General features: G+C 42.8%; 1 long non-coding RNA gene across 2 annotated transcripts; it reads left to right on the top strand.

The window, feature by feature from the left end:
* The first annotated feature begins 2,640 nt into the window (after nucleotides 1-2,640).
* Nucleotides 2,641-15,350, top strand: LOC138654359 (uncharacterized). Of its 2 annotated transcripts, none has more exons than XR_011316234.1 (3): nucleotides 2,641-2,939; nucleotides 8,344-8,605; nucleotides 15,283-15,350. It is a non-coding gene; the product is annotated as an uncharacterized lncRNA (long non-coding RNA). The 2 variants fall into 2 exon arrangements; XR_011316233.1 differs by lacking the exon at nucleotides 2,641-2,939 and adding an exon at nucleotides 3,282-3,662.
* Nucleotides 15,351-15,865: the final 515 nt, after the last annotated feature.

The following is a 15,865-nucleotide window of genomic DNA, read 5'->3' as shown; positions in this document are numbered from 1 at the left end:
CCATAAAGGTGCAGAGCATATATGGGGCACAGCATTATAAGGAGCACCTATGGGGCCATAAAGGTGCAGAGCATATATGGGGCACAGCATTATAAGGAGCACCTATGGGGCCATAAAGGTGCAGAGCATATATGGGGCACAGCATTATAAGGAGCACCTATGGGGCCATAAAGGTGCAGAGCATATATGGGGCACAGCATTATAAGGAGCACCTATGGGGCCATAAAGGTGCAGAGCATATATGGGGCACAGCATTATAAGGAGCACCTATGGGGCCATAAAGGTGCAGAGCATATATGGGGCACAGCATTATAAGGAGCACCTATGGGGCCATAAAGGTGCAGAGCATATATGGGGCACAGCATTATAAGGAGCATCTATGGGGCCATAAAGGTGCAGAGCATATATGGGGCACAGCATTATAAGGAGCATCTATGGGGCCATAAAGGTGCAGAGCATATATGGGGCACAGCATTATAAGGAGCATCTATGGGGCCATAAAGGTGCAGAGCATATATGGGGCACAGCATTATAAGGAGCATCTATGGGGCCATAAAGGTGCAGAGCATATATGGGGCACAGCATTATAAGGAGCACCTATGGGGCCATAAAGGTGCAGAGCATATATGGGGCACAGCATTATTAGGAGCATCTATGGGGCCATAAAGGTGCAGAGCATATATGGGGCACAGCATTATAAGGAGCACCTATGGGGCCATAAAGGTGCAGAGCATATATGGGGCACAGCATTATAAGGAGCACCTATGGGGCCATAAAGGTGCAGAGCATATATGGGGCACAGCATTATTAGGAGCACCTATGGGGCCATAAAGGTGCAGAGCATATATGGGGCACAGCATTATTAGGAGCATCTATGGGGCCATAAAGGTGCAGAGCATATATGGGGCACAGCATTATAAGGAGCATCTATGGGGCCATAAAGGTGCAGAGCATATATGGGGCACAGCATTATAAGGAGCATCTATGGGGCCATAAAGGTGCAGAGCATATATGGGGCACAGCATTCTAAGGAGCACCTATGGGGCCATAATCAAAGGTGCAGAGCATTATATATGGCACAACATTATAAGGAGCATCTATGGGGCCATAATCAAAGGTGCAGAGCATTATATATGGCACAACATTATAAGGAGCATCTATGGGGCCATAATCAAAGGTGCAGAGCATATATGGCACAACATTATAAGGAGCATCTATGGGGCCATAATCAAAGGTGCAGAGCATATATGGCACAACATTATAAGGAGCATTTATGGGGCCATAATCAAAGGTGCAGAGCATTATATATGGCACAACATTATAAGGAGCATCTATGGGGCCATAATCAAAGGTGCAGAGCATATATGGCACAACATTATAAGGAGCATCTATGGGGCCATAATCAAAGGTGCAGAGCATATATGGCACAACATTATAAGGAGCATTTATGGGGCCATAATCAAAGGTGCAGAGCATTATATATGGCACAACATTATAAGGAGCATCTATGGGGCCATAATCAAAGGTGCAGAGCATATATGGCACAACATTATAAGGAGCACCTATGGGGCCATAATCAAAGGTGCAGAGCATATATGGCACAACATTATAAGGAGCATTTATCGGGCCATAATCAAAGGTGCAGAGCATATATGGCACAACATTATAAGGAGCATTTATGGGGCCATAATCAAAGGTGCAGAGCATATATGGCACAACATTATAAGGAGCATCTATGGGGCCATAATCAAAGGTGCAGAGCATATATGGCACAACATTATAAGGAGCATTTATGGGGCCATAATCAAAGGTGCAGAGCATATATGGCACAACATTATAAGGAGCATTTATGGGGCCATAATCAAAGGTGCAGAGCATTCTATATAGCTCAGTTGTATATGGAGCATCTATGGGGCAATAATGAACGGTATGGAGCATCTATTTTTATTTTTGAAATTCACCGGTAGCTGCTGCATTTTCTACCCTAGGCTTATACTCGAGTCAATAAGTTTTCCCAGTTTTTTGTGGCAAAATTAGGGGGGTCGGCTTATACTCGGGTCGGCTTATACTCGAGTATATACGGTATGTATCGCAGAGGTGGGTGGCCCTGTGATGGAAGCCTGGGTATGTTTTGCTCAAGTAGATCTACTGCTGAGGGGTTTGTTTACATTGGGAAGGCTTCCAGGTGATTGGAGAGATGGGTGGGTTCAGTCACCTACAAATCCATCCAAAGAGGCGTGTCTAAACACGTAAATGGTTTTGTGTGTAAGGACCTGTGGTGATGTCACGCTCACCTGACTAGCCATGTGACAGGTACCTGGGCGTAGTTACACCTATGTAAAGGAGGTGTGTGTAGCACATGGTGAGAGTGTGAGTGTCTGTCAGGCTGGACACTGCAGAGTGGCCTGTGTGTTGGACGGTTCCAGGTGGGGACGATGTCCTGGAAGCACACAGTGGCCATTCCAGGCTGGAGAGCCTGCATGCTGGACATAGCACGGACGGTCGGTGTTGGAGTCTCTTGGGAGTGGAGTCGTCCTGGAAGCACCTGGGGACCGTAGTCCTGGACGGTCTGTGTTGAGGACCTGGGACTGACCTGAAGTCAGTGTAAGGAGTGGAACTTTTGAGCAGTAACCCCGGACAACAGGATTATAATATACAGCAGAGAAGCCTATCTGCTACGTGAACTGTCTAATGTTTCATGGCTGTAATGAAATGGACTGTACCCTGTCTGGTTTATGCGGAGTTTGAATAAACCATATGGACTGATATGTGTGAGATATCGTGCCTGAAGTGTTTATCCTGCTGCCAAGCGAGTAGCCCCAAGACCCGTAGCGGGTGAAACGCTACAATTGGTGTTTCGAATGTGGGCAAAAGATCCAAGGAGCACATGTTGCAGCGCTGGCTGGTCTGAGCCAGAAGAGTGGACGGTCTTGAAAACCGTGAGTAAATACTGACCGGGGTCAGTGAGAATTGTTATTGGTGGGATACCTTCGAGGAGAAGAGGGTCCCAGGAACCTGTGCGGCAATGACGGGTAACGGTCTTGAAAACCGTGTGTAAATATTGACCGGGGTCAGTGAGAACTGCAGTTTATGGATACCTCTGAGGAGAAGAGGGATCCGGGAACCTGTGTGGCCGGCACCAACAGGTAACGGACAGGTGTCCGTGTGTACTGACCGGGGTCAGAGTGGAAGAAAACTGTTGTGTCTGGGTCCCTCAGAGGCCGAGGGGTGTCCAGGAACCTGTGAAGTTGTCAAAGGGTGACGGTCTGAAAACCGTGAATTATGCTGGTCGGGATCAGTGAAAAACTGTTTTTGGGCTATGTTAAAGCCGGGTGTGTAACAGACCAGAGTCTGTGCGGTACTGACTGGGGTCAGTGAAAGACTGTTTTTTTTTCTATAAAGCACGTGTGCAGGTGTTTGCTGTGGACCAGCGAGTCCATGTATTTCATTTTTTTCATCCGTGATCGACTTGCTGTGGCTCGGCGGGGCCACGAAGACTGAAGGCGTCTGGCGGTAACTCGGCGGGGTTACGAAGTTTTGCTGTGGGTCGGCGGGTCCACGAAGTCCGCGGTGCAGAGCCGTGTGAAGTGCAGTTGCAGCAAAGAAAAAAAAAAAGACATTGCTGGTTTAGGCCGGCTTCACACTCAGCGTATGAAAATACGGTCCGTATATTACGGCCGTAATACGCTGAAAAGTCCCGAAAATAGTGGTCCGTAGCTCCTCCGTAGGCAGGGTGTTTCAGTGTTTTTTGCGTATGGCATCCTCCGTATGTAATCCGTATGTCATCCGTACTGCGTGTTTTTATCGCAGGCTTGCAAAACCGACATACGGATATACAAGGGATCCATGTGTAAAAAAAAAAAAAACATATATACTGTCTATATATATATATATATATATATATATATATATATATATATATGTCAGCAGACACATATATGTATATATATTAAAGGGAACCTGTCACCCCGTATTTTAAAGATGAGATAAAAATGGCATTAACTAGGGCCAGAGCTGTGCTTTACATTACTGTCTTCTTTGTGCTTTTATTCCGCACCTATCTTGCCGAAATACCTTTTGAAAGTCGCCGTTTGGTGCTGTCACTCAGTCAGGTCTGGTCAGATGGGCGTTGATAAGTTGCGGTTCCTCCCCCACCTCTTGCGTTTCCCTGCGAATTTTATTCCCGCCGTCAGCGTTGTGCTTAGCGCCTGCGCAGTAACGTATAATTTGGCGCCTGCGTATTATGGTTTGCCCAACTGTGGGCATATCATAATTGACATTACTGCGCATGCGCGGGCCGGCACTTTTACCTGTGTGCCCCGGAAGTGGTCATATGCGCATACTGTATAGCTGGATGCCGGCAACAGTTTCTCAGCCCCACCTGCGATCGTAAGTTTTGTGCCAAAATCGCTTACCTACCTACCTATCTATCTATCGTTCTTTCTTTCTATCTATCTATTATCTATCTATCCTTCTTTCTACCTATCTATCTATCTATCTATCTATCTATGTATCTATCTATCTATCTATCTATCTATGTATCTAACTATCTATTATCTATCTATTATCTATCTAACTATCTATCATCTATCTAACTATCTATCATCTATCTATTATCTATCTATGTATCTAACTATCTATCAATCTATCTATCTATCTATTCTCTATCTATTGTTCTTTCAATCTATCGATCTTTCTATCAATCTATTATCTATCTATCGAAAATTCTATCTATCTAACTATCTATCTTTGTATCTATTTATCTATTATCTATCTATTATCTATCATTCTTTCTAACTATCTATCTATGTATCTATTTATCTATTATCTATCTATTACCTATCGTTATTTCTATCTATCTTTCTATCTATCTATCTATCTATCTATCTATCTATCTATTATCTATCTATCGTTCGTTCTATCTATTATCTATCTATCGATCTTTATATCTATCTATTATCTATCTATTGTTCTTTCTATCTGTATATATCTCTTATATATATATATCGATCTTTCTATCTAGCTATTATCTATCTATCGTTCTTTCTATCTATCTATCAATATTTCGATCTATCTATTATCTATCTATCGTTCTTTATATCTATCTATTATCTATCTATCTATCTCTTTTCTGCTAGCCAACACATTCTATTGATGTTATAACTTCTAACTTTCTTATTCCTTCTTTTTATCTATTTATCTATCTACCAGCAAATTACATACAACATACACCCTGCAACATAAACACCGTGACATTCACCCAGCGATATATGACTTGCAACCTACCACATTTGACATGCAACATACGACTTTCAACATACTAAGTTTGACATGCAACATCAGACTACATGCGACTACATGCGACACAAAACTACATGCAACATGCTACATGCGACAACATGCAACATTCTTCATGCGACTACATGCGACATGCAACTACCTGCGACTATATGCAACAAGATGCAACAACATGCGACTGCATGTCACATGCAGCAACATGCGACATGAAACATGCGACGATATGCGACATGTGGCTACATGCCACATCCGACGACATGCAACAGCATGCAACATGCAGCAACATGCGACTATATGTGACATGCAACAACATGGGACTACATGTCACATGCGGCAACATGCGACTACATGCGACGTGCAACAACATGCGACTACATGTAACATGCAACAACATGCGACATGCAAAAACATGTGACATGCGGCAACATGCGACTACATGCAACATTACACAACTTGCGGCTACATGCGACCACATACAACATGCAACAACATGAGACTATATGCGACATGCAACAACATGGGACTACATGTCACATGCAGCAACATGCAACAACATGCGACTACATGTGACATGCGAGTACATGCAACATGCAACAAATGCCACCACATGCGACGTGCAACAACGTGCAACTGCATGTCACATGCAACAACATGCGACATGCAACAACATGCAACTACATGTCACATGCGACTACATGCGACAACATGAAACATGCCACTACATGCGACATGCGGCTACATGCAACAACATGCGACATGCAACAACATGTGACTACATGTCACATGCAACAACAAGCAACTACATGTGACATTATACTACATGCGGCAACATGCGCCTACATGCAACATTCAACAACATGCTGCTACATGCGACATGCAACAACATGCGACATGCAACAACATTCGACTGTCACATGCAACAACATGCAACATGAAACTACATACCACATGCGACTATGCGACAACATGAAACATGCCACTACATGCGACAAGCGGCAGCATGCGAATACATGCGACATGTGGCTACATGCCACATGTGACATGCAACAACGTGCGACATTCAACAACATGCAACAACATTCGACTACATGCGACTACATGCAACACGATGCGACATGCAACAACATTCGACTACATGCGACATGCAAATACATGCGACTACATGCAACACGATGCGACATGCAACAACATTCGACTACATGCGACATGCAAATACATGCGACTACATGCAACATGATGCAACATGCAACAACATGCAACAACAGTGTGTCACTGAGGGTCCTATACAGCAGTGACATCACCCGATGTCACTGTTCTATAGGGGAGATCATCGTGGGACACTCGTTAGTTGTTGGACTCCGTCGAAGACAGGTACTATACGGTTTATTAGTTTCCTTTTTTTACAGGTGCAGAACTATGGTAAGTATGGTCAAAAGAAGAATATTAAAAAAAAAATTTTTTGGAAAAATGTGTGTGTGGTTTTTTTTTAAACCAATACTATCATTGGATTACTAACGGATAGGCGTCTTATTGACGCCTCTCCGTTATTAACCCGGCTTAATGTCACCTTACGATAGCAAGGTGACATTAACCCCTTATTACCCCATATCCCACCGCTACACGGGAGTGGGAAGAGAGGGGCTAAGTGCCGGAAGTTGCGCATCTTATAGATGCGCCATTTCTGGGGCGGCTGCGCACTGGTATTTGTAGCCGGAGGGGGCCAATATCCATGGACCCTCTCTAGGCTATGAATATCAGCCCGCAGCTGTCTGCGTAGCCTTTCTGGCTAAAAAATATAGGGGGACCCCACGTCATTTTTTTTTTGGTGGGGGTCACCCTATTTTAATAGCCATTAAAGGCTACGCAGACAGCTGCGGGCTGATATTCATAGCAGGCTATGAATATTGGTCCACGGCTGTCGGCTTTCCCCCTCTGGCGCAGAAAATTCCGCGGAAGCCCACGCCGTTTTTTTTTTTTTTGGGGGAGGGGGGCTCTGTCAAACTTCTAACATCGGGACTTGCTTTCCACCATGGGTTCATGAAGTTTTGATATCTGTTATTGTAATCCTGATACAGTTTGGATAATTGGACGTCAGTGCCATATATCCACTGTGGTTAAGGCCTCATTCACACGTCAGTAGTGTTTGATCAGTATTTGTATGCCAAAACCAGGAGTGTCTCCAAAACAGAGGACAGTTGTCAATCCTACACTTTTAGTTTTTCTATGCAAGTTCCACTCCTTGTTTTGGCATTCAAATACTGATCAAAAAATACTGACGTGGGAACAAGGCCTAACAGGGTAATATATATACATAATCACTGATTAGCTGCCGACATATCCTTTGATTGTTTGGTGGTACCTTTTGCGTCCGTGCACATATTGCATATTTGTGCCAGGAAATTTGTGTGCTGCTTAGGCATATCTTGCCAGATCACGTTGGTGCTGACTTTTTTGTATTTATCTTCAGGATTATGTGTGGAGTTAATGGTGATTTACTGCTGATTATTTTGTCTTTCTTTTGGGTGTTTTACAGAAGACAATTTCTAACATGGAATCGATACAAAGTGGAAGCAGATTCAGGAAAATTAATGCCATGCTCCATTGGTTAATCCGCAGTGTATTAATGGCTTAATTTTCAGCAGCATATTCACACATTTTTTACAAAAAAATCATTTAATTTGTACTGTCAATCACTTGTTGATCTGCTTTGATTTTGTGCAATAAAATAAAGTTGATCCGCTGTTAATCCACAACGTGTGAAAATAGCCTCTGCGCAGACAATTTTATTTTTCAGTGTTTCTATATATCCATCTATCATTACATCTATCTATCATTTTACTTCTATGTATCTATATAATTCCATGTATCTCGCTGATTATTTTATCTATTTACGTAATTAGATCTATCTATCTATCTAACTATCTATCTATCGATCTATCTCTCTCATTGAATCTATCTTATTTATTCTACTGACCAGATTACATTGACCTATCTGATTCAAAAATGCATCATAAGTAACATTAGCTTTCTATTTTTTTTTCAAAGGAACATCATTGAATGTGGAGACAATTGGCTAAGACGATGGTGCAGACAACAAGGATTTGGATTCCTGGACCACGGTGTGAATTACTGGTATGATGGACTCCTCGCCAGAGACGGACTACACCTCAACAAACCTGGGAAACACACATTCGCCAGAAGACTCGCTACACTCATCAGGAGGGCGTTAAACTAGAAGAAGAGGGGACGGGAAGAAAAACATTAGACTCGAACAAAGACGACCCAGGAAAACATACTCAGAAGGGAGGTAAGAACATTTCTAAAACAATCCACAGTGAGGAGATTGGAACAAAACAAAATCCTCTAAACTGCATGCTCGCAAACGCCAGAAGCCTTACAAACAAGATGGAAGAACTAGAAGCAGAAATATCTACAGGTAACTTTGACATAGTGGGAATAACCGAGACATGGTTAGATGAAAGCTATGACTGGGCAGTTAACTTACAGGGTTACAGTCTGTTTAGAAAGGATCGTAAAAATCGGAGAGGAGGAGGGGTTTGTCTCTATGTAAAGTCTTGTCTAAAGTCCACTTTAAGGGAGGATATTAGCGAAGGGAATGAGGATGTCGAGTCCATATGGGTTGAAATTCATGGAGGGAAAAATGGTAACAAAATTCTCATTGGGGTCTGTTACAAACCCCCAAATATAACAGAAAGCATGGAAAGTCTACTTCTAAAGCAGATAGATGAAGCTGCAACCCATAATGAGGTCCTGGTTATGGGGGACTTTAACTACCCGGATATTAACTGGGAAACAGAAACCTGTGAAACCCATAAAGGCAACAGGTTTCTGCTAATAACCAAGAAAAATTATCTTTCACAATTGGTGCAGAATCCAACCAGAGGAGCAGCACTTTTAGACCTAATACTATCTAATAGACCTGACAGAATAACAAATCTGCAGGTGGTTGGGCATTTAGGAAATAGCGACCACAATATTGTGCAGTTTCACCTGTCTTTCACTAGGGGGACTTGTCAGGGAGTCACAAAAACATTGAACTTTAGGAAGGCAAAGTTTGAACAGCTTAGAGATGCCCTTAATCTGGTAGACTGGGACAATATCCTCAGAAATGAGAATACAGATAATAAATGGGAAATGTTTAAGAACATCCTAAATAGGCAGTGTAAGCGGTTTATACCTTGTGGGAATAAAAGGACTAGAAATAGGAAAAACCCAATGTGGCTAAACAAAGAAGTAAGACAGGCAATTAACAGTAAAAAGAAAGCATTTGCACTACTAAAGCAGGATGGCACCATTGAAGCTCTAAAAAACTATAGGGAGAAAAATACTTTATCTAAAAAACTAATTAAAGCTGCCAAAAAGGAAACAGAGAAGCACATTGCTAAGGAGAGTAAAACTAATCCCAAACTGTTCTTCAACTATATCAATAGTAAAAGAATAAAAACTGAAAATGTAGGCCCCTTAAAAAATAGTGAGGAAAGAATGGTTGTAGATGACGAGGAAAAAGCTAACATATTAAACACCTTCTTCTCCACGGTATTCACGGTGGAAAATGAAATGCTAGGTGAAATCCCAAGAAACAATGAAAACCCTATATTAAGAGTCACCAATCTAACCCAAGAAGAGGTGCGAAACCGGCTAAATAAGATTAAAATAGATAAATCTCCGGGTCCGGATGGCATACACCCACGAGTACTAAGAGAACTAAGTAATGTAATAGATAAACCATTATTTCTTATTTTTAGGGACTCTATAGCGACAGGGTCTGTTCCGCAGGACTGGCGCATAGCAAATGTGGTGCCAATATTCAAAAAGGGCTCTAAAAGTGAACCTGGAAATTATAGGCCAGTAAGTCTAACCTCTATTGTTGGTAAAATATTTGAAGGGTTTCTGAGGGATGTTATTCTGGATTATCTCAATGAGAATAACTGTTTAACTCCATATCAGCATGGGTTTATGAGAAATCGCTCCTGTCAAACCAATCTAATCAGTTTTTATGAAGAGGTAAGCTATAGACTGGACCACGGTGAGTCATTGGACGTGGTATATCTCGATTTTTCCAAAGCGTTTGATACCGTGCCGCACAAGAGGTTGGTACACAAAATGAGAATGCTTGGTCTGGGGGAAAATGTGTGTAAATGGGTTAGTAACTGGCTTAGTGATAGAAAGCAGAGGGTGGTTATAAATGGTATAGTCTCTAACTGGGTCGCTGTGACCAGTGGGGTACCGCAGGGGTCAGTATTGGGACCTGTTCTCTTCAACATATTCATTAATGATCTGGTAGAAGGTTTACACAGTAAAATATCGATATTTGCAGATGATACAAAACTATGTAAAGCAGTTAATACAAGAGAAGATAGTATTCTGCTACAGATGGATCTGGATAAGTTGGAAACTTGGGCTGAAAGGTGGCAGATGAGGTTTAACAATGATAAATGTAAGGTTATACACATGGGAAGAGGGAATCAATATCACCATTACACACTGAACGGGAAACCACTGGGTAAATCTGACAGGGAGAAGGACTTGGGGATCCTAGTTAATGATAAACTTACCTGGAGCAGCCAGTGCCAGGCAGCAGCTGCCAAGGCAAACAGGATCATGGGGTGCATTAAAAGAGGTCTGGATACACATGATGAGAGCATTATACTGCCTCTGTACAAATCCCTAGTTAGACCGCACATGGAGTACTGTGTCCAGTTTTGGGCACCGGTGCTCAGGAAGGATATAATGGAACTAGAGAGAGTACAAAGGAGGGCAACAAAATTAATAAAGGGGATGGGAGAACTACAATACCCAGATAGATTAGCGAAATTAGGATTATTTAGTCTAGAAAAAAGACGACTGAGGGGCGATCTAATAACCATGTATAAGTATATAAGGGGACAATACAAATATCTCGCTGAGGATCTGTTTATACCAAGGAAGGTGACGGGCACAAGGGGGCATTCTTTGCGTCTGGAGGAGAGAAGGTTTTTCCACCAACATAGAAGAGGATTCTTTACTGTTAGGGCAGTGAGAATCTGGAATTGCTTGCCTGAGGAGGTGGTGATGGCGAACTCAGTCGAGGGGTTCAAGAGAGGCCTGGATGTCTTCCTGGAGCAGAACAATATTGTATCATACAATTATTAGGTTCTGTAGAAGGACGTAGATCTGGGGATTTATTATGATGGAATATAGGCTGAACTGGATGGACAAATGTCTTTTTTCGGCCTTACTAACTATGTTACTATGTTACTATGAGATACTGGATTAGGATTACAAGACCATAAGAGCAGAGCTGAAAAAAGTAAAGGTGACTCAGTCCTTATCTGTCACTAGATGGTGTCCCGATGCAAATGCATCGGGTATTCTACAGTATGCATGTCCACGTAGTATATTGCACAGCCACGTAGTGTATCGACCATTTACATACTATATTGCCCAGCCACGTACGATTTTGCCGAGCCACGTAGTCTATTGCCCGGCCATGTAGTATATTGACCATTTACGTAGCATATTGCCCAGTCACGTAGTATATTGCCCAACTATGTAGTATACAGCACAGAGCCACGTAGTATATTGCCCAGTCACGTAGTATATTGCCCAGTCACATAGTATATTGCCTAACCACGTAGTATATTGCCCAGCCACATAGTATATTGCCCAGTCACGTAGTATATTGCCCAGCCACATAGTATATTGCCCAGCCACATAGTATATTGCCCAGTCACGTAGTATATTGCCCAGCCACGTAGTATATTGCCCAGCCACATAGTATATTGCCCAGCCACATAGTATATTGCCCAGTCACGTAGTATATTGCCCAGCCACGTAGTATATTGCCCAGTCACGTAGTATATTGCCCAGCCACATAGTATATTGCCCAGCCACATAGTATATTGCCCAGCCACGTAGTATATTGCCCAGCCACGTAGTATATTGCCCAGCCCACATAGTATATTGCCCAGCCACATAGTATATTGCCCAGTCACGTAGTATATTGCCCAGCCACGTAGTATATTGCCCAGTCACGTAGTATATTGCCCAGCCACATAGTATATTGCCCAGCCACATAGTATATTGCCCAGCCACATAGTATATTGCCCAGCCACATAGTATATTGCCCAGCCACTTAGTATATTGCCTAGCCACATAGTATATTGCCCAGTCACGTAGTATATTGCCCAGCCACGTAGTATATTGCCCAGCCACGTAGTATATTACCCAGTCACGTAGTATATTGCCCAGCCACATAGTATATTGCCCAGCCACATAGTATATTGCCCAGCCACGTAGTATATTGCCCAGCCACATAGTATATTGCCCAGCCACATAGTATATTGCCCAGTCACGTAGTATATTGCCCAGTCACGTAGTATATTGCCCAGCCACGTAGTATATTGCCCAGTCACGTAGTATATTGCCCAGTCACGTAGTATATTGCCCAGTCACATAGTATATTGCCCAGTCACGTAGTATATTGGCCTGTCACGTAGTATATTGCCCAGTCACGTAGTATATTGCCCAGTCACGTAGTATATTGCCCAGCCACGTAGTATATTGCCCAGTCACGTAGTATATTGGCCTGTCACGTAGTATATTGCCCAGCCACGTAGTATATTGCCCAGTCACGTAGTATATTGCCCAGTCACGTAGTATATTGCCCAGTCACGTAGTATATTGGCCTGTCACGTAGTATATTGCCCAGCCACGTAGTATATTGCCCAGTCACGTAGTATATTGCCCAGCCACATAGTATATTGCCCAGTCACGTAGTATATTGCCCAGTCACGTAGTATATTGCCCAGCCACGTAGTATATTGCCCAGTCACGTAGTATATTGCCCAGTCACGTAGTATATTGCCCAGTCACATAGTATATTGCCCAGCCACTTAGTATATTGCCCAGCCACATAGTATATTGCCCAGTCACATAGTATATTGCCCAGCCACTTAGTATATTGCCCAGCCACATAGTATATTGCCCAGCCACTTAGTATATTGCCCAGCCACATAGTATATTGCCCAGTCACATAGTATATTGCCCAGCCACTTAGTATATTGCCCAGCCACATAGTATATTGCCCAGTCACGTAGTATATTGCCCAGTCACGTAGTATATTGCCCAGCCACGTAGTATATTGCCCAGTCACGTAGTATATTGCCCAGTCACGTAGTATATTGCCCAGTCACATAGTATATTGCCCAGTCACGTAGTATATTGGCCTGTCACGTAGTATATTGCCCAGCCACGTAGTATATTGCCCAGTCACGTAGTATATTGCCCAGTCACATAGTATATTGCCCAGCCACGTACTATATTGCCCAGTCACGTAGTATATTGCCCAGCCACGTAGTATATTGCCCAGTCACGTAGTATATTGCCCAGTCACGTACTATATTGCCCAGTCACGTAGTATATTGGCCTGTCACGTAGTATATTGGCCTGTCACGTAGTATACAGCACAGAGCCGCGTAGTAGATTACATAGCGACGTAGTATATTCCACAGCCTTGTAGTATTCAGCACAGAGCCATGTAGTATATTGCCCAGTGACGTAGTATATTAACGAGCCAAGTTTGTCACAGGTTCAAAAAATTAAAAAGAAATATACTCACCTAACGATCCGAGGGCCCCTTGGAGTTGAACATACTCACCCTTCTTGTCGCTGCTCCTCAGCGTCCTGTCTCTCGGCTTCCTTGGATCCAACGGCGCTGTGCAGATGAGCGGGCGGCCGCCGCCATCTTCCTTTACCAGGATGCATTGCGAAATTACACATATGACTTAGCGTTGTCGCAATACCACTAGGTCTTATGGGTAATTTCGAAAAGCATCGCTGGGAAAGGAAGATGGCGGCGGTCGACAGTGGCACAGCGGACAACGGAGGGTGAGTATAGCTTTTTTTTTTTTTTATTATTATTATTATTATTTTTAACATTACTTTATTTTACTATTGATGCTGCCTACGCGGTTTGGGGACACACTGGGTTAATAGCGGCGTTAACGTAATGCGTTACCGCCGGCATTAACCCTGTGTTAGCGGTGAGCTGAGGGGAGTATGGAGTGTGCGGTCAGCGGAGCGCCGGGGAAACAGTACGGTGAGCGGAGCGCCGGGGACACAGTGCGGTGAGCGTAGCGCCGGGGACACAGTGCTGGGAGCGTGCGCCGGCCACTGACTATGGTGAGCGGAGTGCTGGGGACAGTGAGTGCGTGGAGCGTGCGCCTGACACTGACTGCGGGGAGTAAGGAGCGGCCATTTTCTTCCGCACTGTGCCCGTCGCTGATTGATCGTGGCTGTTTCGCAGCGACCAATCAGTGACTTGGATTTCCATGGTAGACAGAGGCCAGGAACAATGAATATCCGTGACAGAAGGACAGACAGACAGACGGAAGTGACCCTTAGACAATTATGTATATAGATTACATCTATCCTTATTTCTTTTGCTAATTATTTCATACCTTATTTACACACACATATATATATATATATATATATATATTTGGAATAAATTTCATTAAGGTCCTCATTAAAATTTCTCTTCAGGCTACTGCTACACGGTCGTCCTTTTCCTCTGGGATGGGTGGGTGTGGTTTAATGTTCAGCCGTCTTGGTAGCGACATCTGATCACGGCTCCTACATGCGGCCTTTTTATCACCCTTTGGCCATCCTCCTTTTTACACGGTCCTACGTCACTTTTCCAAAAAACACTTCCAATTTAACCAATCCTATACTTCCTACCTCTCTGCTCCCCACCCTTTACCCTGTCATAAACCAGCATTTTCCCAAATCTAAACTGTCACTCGCTACCTGCTCCGGTCATGCCCCCCTCATTCGGACCCTCCATGACATATCCAGGGGTTATTTAACATCCACATAAATATTGCTAAATGATCATTTTGCTTTATCGAACTAATTAATTATATGTATCTATGTGCTTTCATTTATATATTATTTTATTTTACTTTTTTATTACTGTACCAGGAACGTCATTGAATCGGTCTTTACTTGAGCAGAAGAAAAGAGCACAGGACAAGAGCAGAAGACAAGAGCACAAGAGAATACCGTATAAAAGTAAAATAAAAAGAATGGAAAATATAAATATTGTTTAAATAAACAATGCTTTGACAAATTAAAGTTTGTTAGTCTTTCATTTGTTACGTTTGTAAAACTTTCTAAACATCATTTATATGTCTCATATAAATAAACATGTCTCCTTCTGATTTTATTACAAGGAACTTCCTTGAAAATAACAGTGCAGGAGCAGACAAGGACAGCTAAGGAGAGTAAAGGTGTGAAAGGGTCAATATTACAAAGTGAATTCAAATAATAGTAGTTAATAAAACATCTCTGAAATTTATGTTTAACTATTACATTTTATTTGTCTATACATCTTTATGGCTGTGTGCACACGATGCAGATTTGGTGCAGAATTTTCGGCATAAAATCTGCACTAAATCTGCATCTCCTGGCAGAATCCGCAGGTGCGTTTTTATGGATTTTTGAGGGGTTTTTTTAACAATGGATTTCTATTATGGAGGGTGCAGAAACACTGCAGAACTGCACA

The sequence above is a fragment of the Ranitomeya imitator genome, unplaced genomic scaffold (assembly GCF_032444005.1).
Source record: "Ranitomeya imitator isolate aRanImi1 unplaced genomic scaffold, aRanImi1.pri SCAFFOLD_222, whole genome shotgun sequence".
In the NCBI taxonomy this organism is placed as follows: Eukaryota; Metazoa; Chordata; class Amphibia; order Anura; family Dendrobatidae; genus Ranitomeya; species Ranitomeya imitator.
This window is presented reverse-complemented; position numbering and strand designations above follow the sequence as displayed.